Raw genomic sequence first — 22,216 nt, forward strand, 5'->3', positions numbered from 1 at the left:
GTCCCAGTCTATTCAGCCTCTCCTTATAACTCAATCCATCATTCCCAGTAGCATCCTAGTAAATCTTTTCTGCACTCTTTCTAGTTTAATAATATCCTTTCTATAATAGGGTGACCAGAACTGTACACAGTATTCCAAGTGTGGCCTTACCAATGTCTTGTCCAACTTCAACAAGACGTCCCAACTCCTGTATTCAATGTTCTGACCGATTAAACCAAGCATGTTGAATGCCGCCTTCACCACTCTGTCCACCTGTGACTCCACTTTCAAGGAGCTATGAACATGTACCCCTAGATCTCTTTGTTCTGTAAATCTCCCCAACGCCCTACCATTAACTGAGTAAGTCCTGCCCTGGTTCAATCTATCAAAATGCATCACCTCACATTTGTCTAAATTAAACTCCATCTAACATTCGTCAGCCCACTGGCCCAATTGATCAAGAGACCTGGGTTCAATTCCTGGCTTGGGTCACTGTCTGTGTGGTGTTTGCACATTCTCCCCATGTCTGCGTGGGTTTCCTCCAGCTGCTCCGGTTTACTTCCACAGTCCAAAGATGTGGGGGTTAAGTGCATTGGCCATGCTAAATTGCCCCGGGATGCGTAGGCTAGAGGGATTAGCAGGGTTAATATGTGGAGTTACTGGGATAGAACTTGGATGGATTGTTGTCGGTGCAGGCTCGATGGGCTGAATGGCCTCTTTCTGTACTGTAGGAATGCTGTTCTATTAATTCACCACAATGTGACGATAATAAATCGAATGAAATCGAGGAGGCCATGTGGTCCACAGATTCTGCACTCACTCCCTGACAGACCATCTTACCCAGGCCCTATCCCCGTATCCTCATGTACTTACCCTGCTAATCCCCCTAACCTACACATCTTTGGATGTGAAGGGGCAATTTAGCATGGCCAGTACACCTAACCTGCACATCTTTGGACTGTGGGAGGAAACTGGGGCACCCGGAGGAAACCCACGCAGACACGGGGAGAACGTGCAAACTCCACACAGACAAGCTGGGAATCGAACCCGGGTCCCTGGCACTGTGAGGCAGCAATGCTAACCACTGTGCCACCGCCCCACCCTTCACATTTGTTCCCAGGTTAGAGACAACTCCCACACCATCTTAAATTTTTCTCTGTTTCCTATTGCTATCCATAAAGTTTCCACCACTCTCGTTATTTCATCTAACAGCATAAAAAGGTCAGTAACATGGTCAGAGGTGGGCCCCTCGAGCCTGCTCCCCCATTCAATAAGATCATGGCTGATCTTTGACCTCAACTCCACTTCCCCATTTTGTCCCCAATATCAGTTAAACCCCCTCTCAAATACCTCCGCTGCCCCCGAGTACAAAAACATTTAACTCTCAATTTGTCAACAACTAAGCATCCACGGCCATCTTAGGTAGAGAAATCCAAAGATTCACAACTCTCTGAATAAATTTCTCCTCACCTCAGTCCTAAACAATTGAGCCTTCGCCTGAGACTGTGCCTCTGTGTTTTACATTCCCCGGCCAAAGGAAACATCCTCTCAGCATCTACACCGTCAAGCCCCTAATATGTTTGAATCTCCAGAAGGTATAGGCGTGATCTCTTAGCAGAGAAATGTTGTCACCTTTAATCTTTCTCCTGTAGACCTTATAAGCTAGCATATTCAGTTCCCATCTGAATATGGGAGCTGCGGGCAGGCCCAGGATGAATCATAGAATCCCAAGAATGCAGAAGGAGGCCATTCGGTCCATCTAGTCTGCACCAACAACAATCCCAACCAGGCCCTATCTCCCTAACCCTGTGTATTTACCCTGCTAATCCCCCTGACACTAAGGGGCAATTTAACCTGGCCAATCCACCTAACCCGCACATCTTTGGACTGTGGGAGAAAACCAGAGCACCCGGAGGAAACCCACGTAGACATGGGGAGAATGTGCAAACTCCACACACACAGTGACCCAAGGCTGGAATAGGGTTGTGAATCTGTGGAATTCGCTACCCCAAAGTGCACTGGATGCTGGGACAGTGAGTAAATTTAAGGAGGAGTTAGACAGATTTTTAATTGGGAATGGGTTGAAGGGTTACGGGGAGAAGGCAGGAAAATGGGGATGAAGAGCGTATCATAGAACATAGAACATTACAGCGCAGTACAAGCCCTTCGGCCCTCGATGTTGCGCCGACCAGTGGTACCAATCTAAAGCCCCTCTAATCTACACTATTCCAATATCATATCAGCCATGATCGAATGGCGGAGTGGACTCGATGGGCTGAATGGCCTAATTCTGCTCCTATATCTTATGAACTTATGAACCCGGGTCTCTGGCACTGTGAGACAGCAGTGCTCGCCACTGTGCCACCGTGCCGCCCGCGTGGATCCTGGACTCAGGTAAGTCAGGCGTATGATACAGAGAGGAGCCGGGCGCATCCGGGTCACGGGAGGTGGAGGATGTGAGAGTTGCAGTGCAGGTGGCAAAGGGGGAAAGGGGAGCGATTTGATTTGAAAACTGTGCATGTCACCGTGCTGAAGTAGAGCCGTGGAGACGCGAAACATTAACTCTGTTTCTCTCTCCACAGATGCTGCCTGACCTGATGAGGCTTCCCAGCATTAGTTATTATTATTAATGAAGGAAGTGGGGGTGGGGGGGGGGTGTGGTGGGTCATTACCTCCAGCGATGCCCCTGATGTGCTATAAAAAAGCCCTCCCCCAACAAAGATAGTAACCCCCTTCGTTCCCGCCCTTTTGAAAGAATATGCAGTGCCAGACAGTGTGGGCAGTGTAACCTTGGGGTCAATTGTCTTGTAAACCAGATCGATTGACCCCAAATTATTTATTTACGTGTGGTGGGAGGGGCCTACTGATTTCAGCTGACTTCTCAAAGTTTATTTATTAGTCACGAGTGGGCTTACATTAACACTGCAATGAAGTTACTGTGAAAATCCCCTCGTTGCCACACTCCGGCGCCTGTTTGGGTACACTGAGGGAGAATTTAGCCTGGCCAATGCACCTAACCAGCATGTCTTTCAGACTGTGGGAGGAAACCGGAGCACCCGGAGGAAACCCATGCAGACACGGGGAGAATGTGCGAACTCCACACAGACAGTGACCCAAGCTGGGTATCGAACCTGGGTCACTGGCGCTGTGAGGCAGCAGTGCGGACCACTGTACCACCTCTCATCCCCCGTACCATGGGGCTGGAGCTCGGGGGTGGGTGAGGTGGTGGTGAGATAGTGCCCCCCCCCATCCCCCGTTACCAGCCCCCACGCCCTGCCGAAAACAAGCTCCAAGTGTAGGGGCAGTGAATCCAGCTACATGTCTCAGTCATTATTACCATGTCATCGTACCTTGTCAGGTGAAGTTGTGTCTGCAATTTTGTTTCTTACACTCTATGTGTTTGGGTGAAGACCGCTTGCTTATGTGGGCCACGCATGCTCAAGTGTTCTTCTGTTCTCTGTCTATAGCTCTCGCTGTGTAACTGTCCCAGGGAGACAGTGCTGGACTCGCAGTCTCTGAGTCTCCAGGGAGACGATGTCTCAGTTTGGACCCCAGCCAAAGGCCGGAGAAAAACACTCTTTATCCCTTCAGGCCCAGACCGACCCACTTTCCCCCCACCCTCAAAAACAGAACAACTGGTGGAATTCTTCTCATTTTGAATTAAAATAAAGAAGCCGTGTTAGTCTTTGATTTCGCTCTGCAGTTCATTGCAGGTATCATATTACTAAACTCATGGTGCACTACTGTCACAGATTAATTACTTAGAAGCAGTCTGCAGCTATTACGTTACCAGTTAGTCCGCGAGATAAAGGATCTCCTTGTAATCTATTTTCCATTATAATTATTACAGAGGAGTTCCTGTTTCACCTAAAAGGTCACACACTGCTCCACAGCAGCCATTGACTTTGCTAATGCTGTGTCTGACTAGAAGTGAACACATTGCGCTGAGCTCCATCTGCCTCGCCAACACCACACCCGTCCCCCCCCTCACAACCATCACCTCCGAGCTGCCTCAAAACAGCTCACCCAACTCCCAGTTCAGCCAGAATTTATCCAGCCTCGCTGTCCTCCTCACCACCTCCCCAACCCCCGCCCCCAGACAACTGTGGGGATCCCAAACCCCAACGTTCACAGGTCAATTATTTTTCAACAAAGCAGAAATTCGAATAAACTTGAGTGACAGTCATTTGTTTCCCCAGCAACCTCTGACTGCATCCCTGCGCTCCTCCGATTCTGACCTCTTTTACCCCACTCCCCGACTTTAATTGTGCCACTGCTGAGTCGTAGAGTCACGGACGTTTACAGCATGGAAACAGGCCCTTCAGCCCAACTTGTCCACACCTTCTCAAGAAGCAGGAGGACGCTATCAGGCCCTTCAAGTCCATCCCACCATTCACTACAGCACGGTGGCGCAGTGGGTTGGCACTGCTGCCTCACAGCGCCAGGGACCCGGGTTCAATTCCCAGCTTGGGTCACTGTCTGCTCGGAGTCAGCATGCTCTCCCTGTTCCTGTGTGGGTTTCCTTCGGTTGCTCCATTCCCTCCTACATTCCGAAAGATGTGTTGGTTAGGTGCATTAGCCATGCTAAATTCTCCCTCAGGCGACTAGGGGATTTTCACAGTAGCTTCATTGCAGTGTTAATGTAAGCCTACTTGTAAATAAACTTTTAAAAGTATGGTCATGGTTGATCTATGCTGGTCTCAGATCCTTTTCTGTGCCATTTCCCCACAGCCCTCGATTCCCCGATCTATCAAATAGGATTCACTAATTCACCAGGCTTGTTACTCCCCAGTTGATACGTGGGATGTGTGTTTGTGTCATTTTGCAGGAAATCGGAAGTGAAGTTACTGTTGGTGCAGGACTTGAGGCTAACTCATGAACTAGAGGTGAGCTGTGCTAAATATTTGTGCTTTTTCGGGGACCATGGTTAAAGCTAATTAAGCATCTCTGTGCCAAAGGTGCCCTACGGTTCCATATTCCATCCCTGTCTGTATTGGTTCAGCTGACTTCTGCTGTGTGAATGGTGGGGTTATAGAAAACATAGAAACATAGAAAACTACAGCACAAAACAGGCCCTTCGGCCCCACAAGTTGTGCCGAACATATCCCTACCTTTTAGGCCTACCTATAACCCTCCATCCTATTAAGCTCCATGTACTCATCCAGGAGTCTCTTAAAAGACCCTATTGAGTTTGCCTCCACCACCACTGATGGCAGCCGATTCCACTCGCCCACCACCCTCTGTGTGAAAAACTTCCCCCTAACATTTCCCCTGTACCTACACCCCAGTACCTTAAACCTGTGTCCTCTCATAGCAGCCATTTCCACCCTGGGAAAAAGCCTCTGAGAGTCCACCCGATCTATGCCTCTCAACATCTTATCTACCTCTATTAGGTCTCCTCTCATCCTACGTCTTTCCAAGGAGAAAAGACCGAGCTCCCTCAGCCTATCCTCATAAGGCATGCCACTCAATCCAGGCAACATCCTTGTAAATCGCCTCTGCACCCTTTCAATCTTTTCCACATCCTTCCTGTAATGAGGCGACCAGAACTGAGCACAGTACTCCAGGTGGGGTCTGACGAGGGTCTTATATAGCTGCATCATTATCCCCAGACTCCTAAACTTAATCTCTCGATTGATAAAGGCCAGTACACCATACGCCTTCTTAACCACCTCCTCCACCGGTGGGGCCGATTTTAGAGTCCTATGGACCCGGACCCCAAGGTCCTTCTGATCCTCTACAATACTAAGAGTCTTTCCCTTTATATTGTACTCCTTCATCCCATTTGACCTGCCAAAATGGACCACTACGCATTTATCTGGGTTGAAGTCCATCTGCCACTTCTCCGCCCAGTCTTGCATCCTATCTATGTCCCTCTGCAACTTCTGACATCCCTATGTGGGGAGTATGTGATGTTGTAGGTTAATGGAGCACAAGGTGGGGTTCAGTTCAGCCAGGCTTCCTGTCCCAGAGTAGATATTAAAAATATCTTGATCAATTGGGCCAGTGGGCTGACAAATGGCAGATGACGTTTAATTCAGATAAATGTGAGGTGATGCATTTTGGTAGATTGAACCAGGGCAGGACTTACTCAGTTAATGGTAGGGCGTCGGGGAGAGTTATAGAACAAAGAGATCTAGGGGTACAGGTTCATAGCTCCTTGAAAGTGGAGTCACAGGAGTTGGGACATCTTGTTGAAGTTGTATAAGACATTGGTAAGGCCACACTTGGAATATTGTGTACAGTTCTGTCACCTTATTATAGAAAGGATATTATTAAACTAGAAAGAGTGCAGAAAAGATTTACTAAGATGTTACAGGGACTTGATGGTTTGAGTTATAAGGAGAGGCTGGATAGACTGGGACTTTTTTGTCTGGAGCGTAGGAGGCTGAGGGGTGATCTTACAGAGGTCTATAAAATAATGAGGAGCATAGATCAGCTAAATAGTCAACATCTTTTCCCAAAGGTAGGGGAGTCTAAAACTAGAGGGCATAGGTTTAAGGTGAGAAGGGAGAGATACAAAATGGTCCAGAGTGGCAATTTTTTCACACAGAGGGTGGTGAGTGTCTGGAACAGGCTGCCAGAGGTAGTAGTAGAGGCGGATACAATTTTGTCTTTTAAAAAGCATTAAGACAGACATTAGTAAGATGGGTATCGAGGGATATGAGCCAAATGCAGGCAATTGGGACTAGCTTAGTGGTTAAGAGAAACAGCATCATGGACATGTTGGGCCGAAGGGCCTGTTTCCACGCTGTAAACGTCTATGACTCTATTTATCCACCTCCACTTTAAACAAAGAACAAAGAACAAAGAAAAGTACGGCACAGGAAAAGGCCCTTTGGCCCTCCAAGCCTGTGCCAATCATGGTGCCCTAACCAAACTAAAAAAACCTTCTGAGGGTTGTAAGATCACCCCTCAGCCTCCTACGCTCCAGAGAAAAAAGTCCCAGTCTATCCAGCCTCTCCTTATAAGTCAAACCATCAAGTCCCTGTAACCTCTTAGTAAATCTTTTCTGCACTCTTTCTAGTTTAATAATATCCTTTCTATAATAAGGGGTCCTTAATTATGCAACATGACTGTCCGTTCGCCTATATTCTCTCTCTATTCATGTACCCATCCAGATGCCTCTTAAATGTTGCGAATGTGCCTACTTCCACCACCTCCTCTGGCAGCGCGTTCCAGGCACCCACCACTCTCTGCGTGAAAAACTTCCCCCGCACATCTCTCTTAAACTTTCCCCCTCTCACCTTGAACCTGTGCCCCCTTGTAATTGATACTTTAATCCTGGGAAAAAGCCTCTGACTATCCACCCTGTCTATGCCTCTCATAATTTTGTAGGTCTCTCCTCAGCCTCCGTCTTTCCAGTGAAAACAATCCTAGTTTATTCAACCTCTCCTCATAGCCAACACCCTCGAGACCAGGCAACATCCTGGTGAACCTTCTTTGCACTCTCTCCAAAGCTTCCACATCCTTCTGGTAGTGTGGTGAGCAGAACTACACGCGATGTTCCAAATGTGGCCTAACCAAGATTTTATATAGCTTTTGATTTGATTTATTATTGTCACATGTATTAACATACAGTGAAAAGTATTGTTTCTTGCGTGCTCTCCAGACAAAACATACCGTTCATAGAGAAGGAAACAAGAGAGTGCAGCATGTAATGTTACAGTCATAGCACGGGTGTAGAGAAAGATCAACTTAATGCAAGGTAAGTCCATTCAAAAGTCTGACAGCAGCAGGGAAGAAGCTGTTCTTGAGTCGGTTGGTACGTGACCTCAGACTTTTGTATCTTTTTCCTGACGGAAAAAGGTGGAAGAGAGAATGTCCGGGGTGCGTGGGGTCCTTAATTATGTGGCTGCTTTGCCGAGGCAGCGGGAAGTGTAGACAGAGTCAATGGATGGGCTGCAACATGATTTTCCAACTCCTGTACTCAATGCCCCGGCTGATGAAGGCAAGCATGCCATATGCCTTCTTAATCACCTTGGCCACCTGCGTTGCCACTTTTAGGGAACTGTGGACCTGCACGCCCAGATCCCTCTGTATGTTCATGTTCCAAAGGGGTTCTGCCATTTACTGTATAATTCACACCTAAATTTGATCCTCCAAAATGCATCACCTCACATTTGTCCAGATTAAACTCCATCTGCCATTTCTGTGCCTAAGTCTCCAATCTATCTATGTCCTGTTGCACCCTCTGACAATCCCCGGCACTATGAGCACCTATAGGGGTCCCACAGTTCTAGGTTCAATTGAGGCTTTCAAACGAGAATTAGACAACCATCCAAACAGTAAATATTTGCAGAGCTCCGGGGGGGGGTAAAGGTGCAGGAGTATGGTGAACCATAGATGGTTACCACTATGGGTACTGAACCATAGATGGTTATCACTATGGGTACTTGTACATATGTTACTCTTGTTACTGTTGGGGTTAGGGTTGGGGTGTTCCACCTGTTGGTATTGTTCTGTGGTACACTCCGGTTGGCTCCGCCTTCCTATAGGAGTATAAAGGTCACTGCACTTCCTAGTGACCCTTTAGTCTGGGATTGTATTGTTAAGCAGTATGTTCCATTCTTATTGCTAATAAAAGCCTTTATTTCCCGGGTACGATTCAGCCTCCCGAGTGAATTAATCGCGCATCAAGGAGTGAAATCAGGTTCCTGGCAACTGACAAGCTAAGGACAGCTGTGTTGTATTCAATGATTCTACAAATTCCTGCCTTGCAATAACAGTGGGATCTAATTGCTTTCAACCTGATTAACGTTATATAATATCTGGTATCCAATACTTTTATTTGCCCAGCAGATATTCAATTTGACCCATGGGTTTACTTAAGCATTTTCCACCTTGGTGTTTGTTTAGTTTCTATACCCAGCATCCAAACACCGGAAAGTTCCATGTCAGGGGATTAGTTAAAACTGCAGCACATGAACTATAACACAGCTTGCACTTTGTTTATCTCTAATAAAGTGAAACATCCTAAGGCGCTTCACAAAGCCAGACAGTAATGCCACAGAAAGAGATATCAGGCGAAAAGATGATAGATTTTAAGGAGGGTGTTGAGGGAAGAAAGAGGGAGGTGGGAAGGAGGAAAGGCTTGGGGAGGGAATCCCAGAGCTTGGGGATCTGACTCCAAATGTATAAGATCCTGAAGGGGTTTGACAGGGTAGATGGTGAGAGGCTCAAACAAGGGGACATAGCTACAAGAATTCTCTGCCCCAAAGGGTGGTGGAGGCTGGATCATTTGTTGTTTGTAGTATGTATAAATGATCTGGAGGAAAAATGTGGGGGGTCTGATTAGTACGTTTGCAGATGACATGAAGTTGCAGTGACATGAGATAGTCATGTACTACATGCATGATCTCATCATCAACAACAATGAATTGCATTTATGTAGTGCATTTACGTACCCCAACGTACCTCCCAGGTACATTATCCAATAATATTTGACTCTGAGCTGCATAATATATTAGGACAGGTGATGAAAAACTTAGTCAAAGAGGTGGGTTTTAAGGAGTATCTTAAAGGAGGAGAGAGAAAGAGGCAGAGAGGTTTAGGAAGATAATTTCAGAGGTTATTTCCTTAGTAGTGGAAGGCACCGCCATCAATGATTGAACGATTATAATTGGCGGATGCACCGGTGCCTTAATTAAAGGAGGGAGAGATCTCGGGGGGGACGGGGGGGGGGGGGGGGTGGTTGTGGGGCTGGAGGAGATCACAGAGATAGGGAGGGACAAGGCCATTGAAGGAGATTGAAACCAAAAGGAGAAAATGCTGGAAAATCTCTGCAGGTCTGGCAAGGAGAGAAAAAAGAGCTGACGTTTCCAGTCCAGGTGACCCTTTGTCGAAGCTCTTTTTCAAGCATTTTCTCTTTTGGTTTCAGATTCTGGCAGCCGCAGTAATTTGCTTTTATGAAGGAGTTTGAAGACAAGGCTGAGAATTTTTAAAAATCGAGTCTTTTGCCAGACAACAATTAACTTGTTACAGACTCATCTCTTACAGTGACATTATCTCCATGTGAAAGTGTTTGGAAAATCACTTTTTAGTTGCAAAAACAAGATGAGGACACAACATTGTAAATTATATCAATACACCAATACACTTGCACATGACTTGCTCATGGTAAAAATATGCATGCCTCATCTGATTTTCCATTGTTCAACAATAAAGAAAGGTTACAAGTTTATTTTCACAAAGCTCCTTTTAGATGTTTTCGATTGTGTACAAGACATTCCTCCAAATACTCATCCCTGTTTCCAATCTGGATGTTTTGTATCTTTGATTTAAATAATATCTCAGTTTCTCAGCTTTTGTCCCCTGTAACATAAACACTAAATACTCCAAAGATCTCACAGTATCGGTGGAAGCCCTGACGTGGAGATGCCGGCGTTGGATTGGGGTGGGCAGAGTGAGATGTCTCACAACACCTGGTGTTGCGAGACATCTTACAGTATCTGTGGAGAGAGAGTTAACAGGCTCAACTTTACCAGCTGGGACCCGGGAAGCAAATTCTTTCCTGCCGCTAAGCCATGCTGCCAACTGTGGGCCAGTTGCATTATAGGAGAGATGCAGGTGCAATGACAAGCTTTTTATTCATTCACGGGGTGTGGGCCTGGCTGGCTAGACCAGCATTTTTTGCCCATTCCTAATTGCCCTTGAGAAAGTGATGGTAAGCTGCCTTCTTGAATCGCTGCAGTCCATGCGGTGTAGTTTAAAGTTTATTTATTAGTGTCACAAGTAGGTTTACATAGAAACTAGTAGCAGGAGTAGGCCATTTGGCCCTTTGAGCCTGCTCCACCATTCATTTTGATCATAGCTGATCATCGAAGTCAATACCCTGATCCCCCCTTCCCCTCCATATCCCTTGATCCCTTTAGCCCCAAGAGGGATATATCTAATTTCTTCTTGAAATCAGACAACGTTTTGGCCTCATCGTTAACACTGCAATGAAGTTACTGTGAAAATCCACGAGTTGCCACGCTCCAGTGTCTGTTCGGGTACACTGAGGGAGAATTTAGCACGGCCAATGAACCTAACCAGCTCGCCTTTCAGACTGTGGGAGGGAACTGAAGCACCCGGAGGAAACCCATGCAGACACGGGGAGAATGTGCAGACTCCACACAGACAGTGACCCGAACTGGGAACTGAACCTGGGTCCCTGGCGCTGTGAGGCAGAGGTGCTAACCACTGCCACCCACAGTGCTGTTAGAGAGGGAGTTGCATGGTCTTGTCCCAGCGACAGTGAAGGAACGGCCGATATATTTCCAAGTCAAGGTGATGAGGGGGTTGGAGGTGAACCTCCAGGTGGCGGTGTTCCCAGGTATCTGCTGCTCTTGTCCTTTTAGGTGGTAGGGGTCGGGGGTTTGGAAGGCGCTGTTGAAGGAACCTTGGTGAGTTGCTGCAGTGCATCTTGTAGACGGCACATTGTGCGTTGGTGATGATAGGAGTGAATGTTTGAGGATGGGGAGCCAGTCCAGATTAATGGTCGGGGGGATATAGGTTCAAATCCCACCACAGTTGATGGAATTCAAATTCAATCAATTAGTAATTCTGGAATTGAAAGATCGGCTCAGTGATGGCGACGATGATAACTATCACTGATTGTTGTAAAAAACTACCTGCTTCACTACTGCCCCTTTTTACAGAAGGAAATCTGCCGTCCTTACCCTGTCTGGCCTACACCTTAGGGGCTGCAGCGGTTCAAGAAAGCAGCTCACCGCCAACTTCTCAAGGACAATTATGGATGGACAACAAATGCTGGTGTAGCCAGCGGCACCCACATCCCAGAAAATGAATTTTATGAAATGCCTCCAGGCCCACGACAATGTGATTGACTCTTAACTACCCTCTGAAAATGGCCGAACAGGCCACTCAGTTCAAGATAATTAGGGATGGGCAGTGAATGTTGGCCCAGCCAACCCACAATTTATTTAAATTGTTGCCTGCCTAGAACCAATGTAGGGCCTCTTCCCATCTCTGTGCGTCTTTTGTCCAAATGGGCTCTCGTTTTGGGGGTCTCCCTTCCTGGGCACTCTGTGGCTGAGGGAGATGCCCCACTGGCAGCAATGGCTGCCCCCACCCATTGCCCCATGGCAATGGCATTGCCCATCTTCAACAACTCCACCCCAACCCCGCCAATCCCCAGGCCTGCCTGGCTGGCTGGCCCTGACATCTCCAAGGCCCAACTTACCTGACTTTGATGCCACACAGCTCGCAATCTCACCACTAGCAGTGGCATTGTTGAGACTCTAATTGGGCTGGCAGCAATTGGGGGGACACGCTGCACTCCTTCATCGCCATCCAAATGTGACCCCCTCCAATCTGCCGACCTCCAATTTCAGTTCCAGCTGTGGGACTCCTGTGCCCCGCAAAAGTTCCGATCAATCTTACAATCCAATGATCCTGACAAGAGGTCATCACCATGGACACAAGAAAAAGGAGCGAGAATAGACCATCTGGCCCCTGGAGCCTGCTCCGCCATTCAATAAATTCGCATCTGATCTGGTTGTGATCTCAAATCAACTTTCCTGTCTGCCCCTCATCAATCTTGACCACCCCCCCCCCTTGTTGATCAAACCCAACCTCGAATACATTCAATGATCCAGTCTCTGCTGCCCTTTGTGAAAGAGAGTCACACAGACTAACAACGCTTTGAGAAAAGAAATTCCTCCTCATCTCCATCTTCAATGGGAGACCACTTACTTTGAAACTGAGCCTTAGTTCTAGCTTCCCATGCAAAAAGAATCATCCTCTCAGCATCTACCCTGAAACCCTGTTTCCTTACCTTTATTTTATTCTTTTTTTTATTCATTCATGGGACATGGGCGTCGCCGGCTGGCCAGCATTTATTGCCCATCTCTAGTTGCCCGAAGGCAGTTGCGAGTCAACCACATTGCTGTGGCTCTGGAGTCACATATAGGCCAGACCAGGTAAGGATGGCAGATTTCCTTTCCTAAAGGGACATTAGTGAACCAGATGGGTTTTTCCGACAATCAACAGTGGTTTCATGGTCATCAGTAGATTCTTAATTCCAAATGTTTTTTTAAATTGAATTCAAATTCCACCATCTGCCCTGGCGGGATTCGAACCCAGGTCCCCAGAACATTTGCTGACTTTCTGGATTAACAGTCCAGTGATAATACCATTAGGCCACCGCCTCCCCATGAGCATCTGAGAGAGATGCTCCTCACATTTTCTTTGCACATCAACCCCACACTCTGGAGCTTTGGTTACCCAGTGCAAAGGGGACGGGAAGGGTGGGGAACCCTGCTCCCCCACCTGTCCATGTGGCCATTAACAGGTTCAGATAGTGACTGGTTAAAGGGGTTGTATGGTCCGGTTGTCTGTTCCTCTTCTGTGGCTACATCCGTGCCAGGGTGTCCCTGGGCAGAGCATGCAATGTCCACATTCCGTGACCAGTGGGCACCATGGGAGCTGGGGTGCATCATTGGCTATGGGAACATTAATTTAATTTGTTAAGTTTCCTTTAAAGTTTTGACTTTTGATTTGTTACAGCGTCCCTTTAAGGAGCTATCACTCTCTTAACTTGTTATTTAATTTACCATTAAGTTATTAACATGCTAATTAGTTTATTTGTTTTATTGGTTTGCTACAAAGTGTATAAAAAGGCATGGTGTTACACTCCCTCCAAACTGACCCCCTTAAGGGCAGAATTTCCCATTGGCCCCCAAGCCCTGAAGCCTCCCTCAGGAACCTCACCCTACAATTTGAGTCATGTTGCTCTATGCCAGCCTTTAATATATTCAGTGACCCAGCCTGGACTGCCATGTGCGGATGGGAATTCCAAAGATTCACAACCCTCTGAGAGAAGGAACTCCTCCTCATCTCTTTGGTAATTGAGTGAGCCCTTATCACAAAATTTTGCCCCTTACTCCAAAATTTTGCCCCCTATCTGTAGTATTAAGTTTTTAAGTTTTATTTACTAGTGTCACAATAGGCTTAACACTGCAATGAAGTTACTGTGAAAATCCCCTAGTCGCCACACTCCGGCTACACCGAGGGAGAATTTAGCACGGCCAATCCACTTAACCAGCACATCTTTTGCACTGTGGGAGGAAACCGGAGCACCGAGAGGAAACTCATGCAGACACGGAGAGAACATACAAATTCTGCGCCGTGAACCAAGCCAGGAATCGAACCCGGGTCCCTGGCGCTGTGAGGCAGCAGAGCTAATCACTGTGCCACCGTGCCGTCCCCACAAGAGGAAAGATCCTCTGTATATCCACCCTATCAAGCCCCCTCAGGATCTTATCTGTTTCAGTGAGATCATCTCTCATCCTTTGAAACCTGCTCAACCTTCCCTCACAAGATATTTTTTATTCATTTGTTGGACATGGGCATTGCTGGCTGGCCAGCATTTAATACCCATCTCTAGTTGCCCTTGACTAGACCATTTCAGAGGGCAGTTAAGAGTCAACCACATTGCTGTAGGTCTGGAGTCACATGTAGGCCAGACCAAGTAAGGATGGCAGATTTCCTTCCCGAAAGGACATTAGTGAACCAGGTGGGTTTTTCCAACAATCGACAATGGTTTCATGGTTATCAGTAGATTCTTAGTTCTAGATATTTTTAATGAAATTTGAGTTCAACAAAAAAAATCTGGAAGTAATCCTACAGTACAGAAGATGGCCATTCGGCCCATCGAGTCTGCACCAACGACAATCCCACCCCAGGCCCTATCCCCACAACCCCACACATTTACCCCACTAATCTCTCTAACCTACACATCCCGGGACACTAAGAGACAATTTAGCATGGCCAATCAATTTAAGCAGCACATCTTTGGACTGTGGGAGGAAACCGGAGCAACCCTACGCAGACACGGGGAGAACATGCAGACTCCGCATGGACAGTGACCCAACCTGAGTCCCTGGCGCTGTGAGGCAGCAGTGCTAACCACTGTGCAACTCACCATACCCCCACACCCTCCAGCTACCTCCTCCGATCCCCAAGGGGACTTGCAACTTTCTGAGCCTCTCCCACTAACACCCCTCCATGCCACCCGCTATTATCCCACGACACTCCCTCCCCACCCACCACACAACTATCCCCCATCCCCACCGAAACCTCAATGGGGCTCCCTTGAATCCTCTCCCTGGCACCCACAGGACACCCCTTACAGCTCCAACACCCTTCGACTACTGTCTCCGCACCTCAGTGACCACCTCCTTGACTACCCTGACTGACCAGTCCCCCAGTGACTTGACCAAGCCCCACTGAAGAAACCATAGTCACCCCCACCACCCAACCCCCGGCCTGTCCCCACTCTCCCCAATTTCCAAATCCTACCCACTTACCTCACCTACTTACCTTCACCCCGGCTCCTCAAAGCAGTTGGACATTTAAGCCAAAGGGTTTTGCGGTGAAGAAAAGAGGGCTTTGGCTTCCTCACCTCTGCCTCAGCTGCCCTTGACAAAAGGCCTCGGGAAGCCACTGCATTGCACCTTTCTCACCAGGCTCGAGTCGGAATGTTGGGTGAGAAGCGGATAGACTTCAAGATCAAACACTAGGAGCGGAGCGGCAATCCGACTCTGATCTCTGCTCCACGGAAGTTACGAGGCATTGTTATTGATTCCCCTTGGAGCCATCATCCTCCAAATTCAGTGCAATGGGTGGACTGCATCTGAGAGAGCAACTCTCTATCATATACTCCTCTCTTCGGCTTCTATTCCCAACTCGTTCCTTCGGTATCCAAGGTTAGCGATCAACATGTGGATTGTTTCATAGCAGCATAGAAGATAGGAGCAGGAGGAGGCCATTTGGCCCTTCAAGCCTGCTCCGCCATTCATCACCATCATGGCTGATCATCCAACTCAGTAATCTAATCCTGCTTTCTCCCCATAATCTTTGATCCCATTCGCCCCAAGTGCTATATCCAGCCGCCTCTTGAATACATTAAATGTTTTGGCATCAACTACTTCCTGTGGTAATGAATTCCACAGGCTCACCACTCTGGGTGAAGAAATGTCTCCTCATCTCCGTCCTAAATGGTCTACCTCGAATCCTCAGACTGTGACCCCTGGTTCTGGACTCCCCCACCATTGGGAATATCCTCCCTGCAGCTACCCTGTCTAGATCAGTTAGAGTTTTATAAGTCTCTATGAGATCCCCCCTCATTTTTCTGAACTCCAGCCAAAACAATCCTAACCTAGTCAATCTCTCCTCATACATCAGTCCCGCCATCAATTTTCAATTCAACATGGGCTCAGCTAGATCCATCAAAGCTAAGACACAGCCTACAACAACCTGCATTTACATAACACCTTTGATAGCATTGAGGCGCAATGGATGGGTAGCATCACAGCACCAGGGACCCAGGTTCAATTCCCGGCTTGGGTCACTGTCTGTGTGGAGTTTGCATGTTCTCCCCGTGTCTGCGTGGGTTTCCTCTGGGTGCTCCACTTATAAAGAACAAAGAAAATTACAGCACAGGAACAGGCCCCTCGGTCCTCCAAGCCTGCACCGACCATGCTGCCCGACTGAACAAAAACCCCCTACCCTTCTGGGGACCATACCCCTCTATTCATGTACTTGTCCAAACGCCCCTTAAAACTCATTATCCTATCTGCTTCCACTCCCCCCCCCCCCCCCCCCCCGGTAGCGAGTTCCAGGCACCCACCACCCTCTATGTAAAAAACTTGCCTCGTACATCTCCTTTAAACCTTGCCCCTCGCACCTTAAACCTGTGCCTCCTAGTAATTGACTCTTCCACCCTGGGAAAAAGTTTCTGACTATCCACTCTGTCCATGCCCCTCATAATCTTGTAGACTTCTTTCAGGTCGCCCCCTCAACCTCCGTCGTTCCAATGAAAACAAACCAAGTTTCTCCAACCTCTCCTCATAGCTAATGTCCTCTATACCAGGCAACATCCTGGTAAATCTTTTCTGTACCCTCTCCAGAGCCTCCACATCCTTCTGGTAGTGTGGTGACCAGAATTGAACACTATATTCCAAGTGCGGCCTAACAAAGGTTCTATAAAGGTGCAACATGACTTGCCAATTTTTAAACTCAATGCCCTGGCCGATGAAGGCAAGCATGCCGTATGTCTTCTTGACTACCTTTTCCACCTGCGTTGCCACTTTCAGTGACCTGTGTACCTGTACGCCCAGATCCCTCTGCCTATCTAATACTCTTAAGGGTTCTGCCATTTACTGTATATTTCCTATCTGTATTAGACCTTCTAAAATGCATTACCTCACATTTGTCCGGATTAAACTCCATCTGCCATCCTACAGTCCAAAGATGTGCAGGTTAGGTGGGTTGGCCATGCTAAATTGCCCCTTAGTGTCAGGGGGATTAGCAGGGTAAATACATGGGGGTACGGGGATAGGGGCTGGGTAGGGTTGTGGTCAAGGGCTGAATGGCCTCCTTTTGCACTGTAGGAATTCTATGATTCTATGAATAAGATATTTGGATGGGAGACTAATGCTTTGGTCTGAAAGATATTGGATTCAAGGAGGAGAGGGCACACAGGACCATAGTGGTTCGGGGGATGGGGGAAGGCAGGGGATAGGAGGGGGGTAGATTCCAGGGCTTGGGGGCCCAGCAGCTGAACGCACTCTGGAAGAAAGAAACAGTAAAATGGGGAAATAGGAATACTGGCCTGAATGGTTTTTTTCCCTCTGGGAGAGCTACCAATGGAGCGATGAAAATCGCGGATGAGGCTATAGAAGTGTGGATATCTCAGAGAGATGTCGGGGTTGGAGGACATTACGGAGATATTTTGACTTCCCAGCCTTGGCCTCAGCTTGCTAGCAGAGACCTTTTTAGACAGATAATGGAAACAAAGTGTCCAAACACTTTGGCATAGATCAGCTAGATAGTCAATATCTTTTCCCAAAGGGAGAGGAGTCTAAAACTAGAGGGCATAGGTTTAAGAGGAGAGGGGAGAGCTACAAAAGGATCCAGAGGAGCAATTTTTTCACACAGAGGATGGTGAGTGTCTGGAACGAGCTGCCAGAGGCAGTAGTAGAGGCGGGTACAATTTTGTCTTTTAAAAAGCGTTTGGACAGTTACATGGGTAAGATGAGTATAGAGGGATATGGGCCAAATGCGGGCAACTGGGACTAGCTTAGGGGTTTTAAAAAAGGGCAGCATGGGCAAGTTGGGCCGAAGGGCCTGTTTCCATGCTGTAAACCTCTATGACTCTGTAACTTTTTAACTTAGCAAAGGCGACTTGATAATCACTCCACAAAATATTGCAGGGGCCTCCAGAGATGTTTCAGCCTGGTACCACATTCTCCCTACTGAAGGTTAATCTTTCCTATCCTAAAAGGTATTTTATACATCATACCCAGAGAGATAATGAGATAAAAATGTTTTCCAATAGACGGTGAAATAGCCCAATTCCATGTCCCTGGGGAATTGCATTCCCAAATACAACTTCAGCCATTGCTTGGCTTGGAAGCTGCCAGTTCCCTAACTGAAGGCACGAGAGGGGATACAGAGGAGATTCACCAGGATGTTGCCTGGGATGGAGCATTTGAACTATAAGGAGAGACTGGATAGGCTTGGATTGTTTTCTCTAGAGCAGAGAAGGCTGAGGGGGGACATGATTGAGGTGTATAAGATTATGAAGGGTTTGGACAGGATGAGGAGGAAGCAGCTGTTCCCCTTGGTTGAGGGGTCAATCATGAGGGGGCAGAGTTTTAGGGTGAGGGGCTGGAGATTCAGAGGGTATTTGAGAAAAATCTTCTTCACTCAGAGGGTGCTGGGAATCTGGAATGTGCTGCCTGGGAAGGTAGTGGAGGCTGGAAACATTCTAATCTTTAAAAAATATTTGGATGAGCACTTGAAATATCATAACATTCAAAAAGTTTAAGTTTATTTTATTAGTGTCACAAGTAGGCCTACATTAACACTGCAATGAAGTTACTGTGAAAATCCCCCAGTAGCCACACTCCAATGCCTGTTCGGGTACACTGAGGGAGAATTTAGCATGGCCAATGCACCTCACCAGCACATCAGACTGTGGGAGGAAACCGGAGCACCCGGAGGAAACCCATGCAGACATGGGGAGAACATGCAGCCGGTGACCCAAGCCGGGAATCGAACCTGGGTCCTTGGCACTGTGAGGCAGCAGTGCTGACCACTGTGCCATTGTGCCACCCCAAGCACCACCTTGGTGCCACCAAACCACTGTGCCACCGTGCCGCCCCAAGCACTGTGCCACCTTGCTGCCACTGATACAGGACAAGTGCTGGAAAATGGGTTGTAGTCATAGTTATTGTTGTTGCAGACTCGATGGGCCAAAGGGCCTTCTCTGCGCTGTACGACCCCGACCCTATGAAGACACCAGTTACTGGAAGAACCCAGCACACCCAACGAGACCACTGTAACCGGGGTCCTGCCACAATCCACCTTCTCTCCCCAATGCTAACCAACATTTGTAGCTTGTATCTCGTTACCATTCTGACCGAGCTTATCTTTTGTGTCCATGTTCCACTGCAGTTGTTTCCCCCTCGCCCCCCCATCCCCTCCCTCAGCACACACCCATCTGTCACTGCCCACGGTTGGAGAGGTCCCCTATATTTAAACAAAGCAACTGAGAGACCCGTTCGAGCAAACAAGTAAAAGATTTCACCCACTGCACTGCAAAGTGCAGTTAACGGCAGGAGGGCCCCCCTGAGGCACCCTGTCCCCTCCAGTTTTCTGAGCCCTATTTTGAATTCCAGTTCTGCACACGGTGAGGTATTCTGTCAAACACATAGCCCGCCTCGCCCAAGCTCCCAATGTAACTCAACAGGCTATTTGTCTAGCTCCTGCATCGCAAACAAGCTTTGAAAGCGGGTTAAGCTGCCCCTCTTTAAAACAAAAAAAAAATGCATGTACTCACAGTGCACCGTTCCTCGCTATCTTCCCTCCGTCAGGCAAACTGTACAGATGTTGCACGAGTGAACTTTTCCCCCTTCACCAGAAATGCGAGCCTGACACCATCTCCTGTTTCACTGTTTTCTCTCTCTCTGTCTGTCCGTCTGTCTCAGTCCTGGAATCTCTGGAAATGGGAGAATGTGGGTTCCAGAGGGAGAGAGAGAGAGGGAGGGAGAAGGTGAGGGGTGGGGATCATCTCTGGTCTGTATATATCTGAAGTGAGAGAGAAAGAGAGAGAGAGAGCTTAAAACTGCTTGTTACTCCTTGCTGTTCCTCAACCTTCACATCTGGTGTAAGCCAATCAACAGGATCAGACACTCCCCCTTGGCATGTGTTGACTGAATGCAGTAGCTCAGTCAGATAATCCATCCTATCCCAGGAAAGGGGGGGAGAAATGTACCAAACAGCATCAGAACAAACCAGTTCTACAGACACTTACACTAGAAACCGACAGAATTTTTGCTTTGCTGCAAGGCAGGGTGTGGGGGGGGGGGGGGGGGAGAGGGAAATGGAGACACTGCACATGAAGACATTACTAAACAGCAAAGGAATGACAATTAGGGTAACACACCACATCAACCGCCAAAGCAAATACAGGGCATCAACTCCCATTCAAAGGCAGGATTAACAGAACTCCATTTGAAGGCAGCCTCCGCTGCTTTGAATATTGAGTTCACTCAAGCAGTTTATCATTCGCACCAACTGCAATCTTATTCCAAAGTTCACATCAAAAGTTCCCACTCTGGCTTATCAGATCCAGAATCGAAGAGCAGCCAGTTTTTAAACACCCTGCCCTCCCCGCACCGCCCCCCCCCCCCCTCTGCCCCCCACCCCCCAGCCCTCACAGTGTGAGATCTGATGTGATTGTTGACATAGAAGGTGCAGCAAAGCCGTTAGAAAGGCCAATCACCTTTATTGCGACCAGTGTAAGAGCGAAAAGTTCTTGCTGCAGTTATACAGGGGAGGCGATGGTCGAGTGGGATTATCGATAGACAATTAATCCCGAAACTCAGCCAACGTTCTGGGGACCCGGGTTCGAATCCCGCCACGGCAGATGGTGGAATTTGAATTCAATAAAAATATCTGGAATTAAAAATCTACTGATGGCCATGAAACCATTGCCGATTGTCGGAAAAACCCATCTGGTTCACTAATGTCCCTTCAGGGAAGGAACTCTACCTTTCCTTACCTGTTCTGGTTTACATGTGACTCCAGAGCCACAGCAATGTGTTTGACTCTCAATTGCCCTCCAAGGGCAACTAGGAATGGGCAATAAATGCTGGCCAGCCAGCATTGTCCATGTCCCATGAATGAATAAAAAGGATACAGGGCAGTGGTGAGGCCACACCTGGATCAGTGAGTACAGCTCACCAGGCCTATTCCCAGTTGCCTTGTGAGGAGACAATGGGCGGGATTTTCCAGCCACGCTCGCGCCAAGGCTGGAAAATCCTGCCCGAAGTCAATCCACTACGTTCTCCATAGCAGGTGGGACAGGAACATTCAGCCCATTGTGTACAGTGGCCATGTACTCTTCAGAGACTGAGAGGCAATCTGAATGGAGATTGGCATGGAGGGCATTAGCTATGAGGAGAAGTTGGTTTGTTCTCACTGGAACAACGGAGGTTGAGGGGGTGACCTGATAGAAGTCCACAAGATTATGAGGGGCATGGACAGAGTGGACAGTCAGAAGCTTTTTCCCAGGGTGGAAGAGTCAATTACGAGGGGGCACAGGTTTAAGGTGCGAGGGGCAAGGTTTAAAAGAGATGTACGAGGCAAGTTACTTACACAGAGGGTGGTGGGTGCCTGGAACTCGCTGCCAGGGGAGGTAATGGAAGCAGATACGATAGTGAGTTTTAAGGGGCGTCTTGACAAATACATGAATAGGATGGGAATAGAGGGATATGGTCCCCGGAAGGGTAGGGGGTTTTAGTTCAGTTGGACAGCATGGTCGGTGCAGGCTTGGAGGGCCGAAGGGCCTGTTCCTGTGCTGTAATTTTCTTTGTTCTTTAGAACTGCAAAACCCTAAGTGAGTTTGAAGGGGTAGATAGAGGCTGCTCCCTCTGCTTGGAAAATGTCAGACTGTGGGGAGGGCAGAGTCTTAGAAATAAGGGCACTGCCAGTTGGAACAGAGGTGAGTAGAAAGCTCTTCAAGTGAATCTTTGGACACAAGATTAAGAAATAGAAGCAGGAGTGAGGCCACCAGGTCCTTCCAGCCTGCCCCCCCATTCAATACCATCATGACTGATCTATGCTGGCCTCAGCTCCTTTTCTGTGCCATTTCCCCATTGCCCTCTATTCCTCGATCTATCAAATATTTATCCACCTCCACGTTAAATACTTCTAATGATCC

General features: G+C 47.9%; 1 protein-coding gene across 1 annotated transcript in view; it reads right to left on the minus strand.

Annotated features, from left to right (window-relative positions):
- LOC144495539 (carbohydrate sulfotransferase 9-like) overlaps positions 1-19,969 on the minus strand; it is a 127,416-nt gene extending 107,447 nt beyond the window's left edge. Inside the window, exon 1 of the mRNA XM_078215620.1 lies at positions 19,832-19,969. The gene's annotated coding sequence lies outside the window, so the exon portion shown is untranslated. The remainder of the gene's footprint in view (positions 1-19,831) is intronic.
- Between the last annotated feature and the right edge of the window lie 2,247 nt (positions 19,970-22,216).

Source organism: Mustelus asterias, chromosome 7, assembly GCF_964213995.1.
Source record: "Mustelus asterias chromosome 7, sMusAst1.hap1.1, whole genome shotgun sequence".
Taxonomy (NCBI): domain Eukaryota; kingdom Metazoa; phylum Chordata; class Chondrichthyes; order Carcharhiniformes; family Triakidae; genus Mustelus; species Mustelus asterias.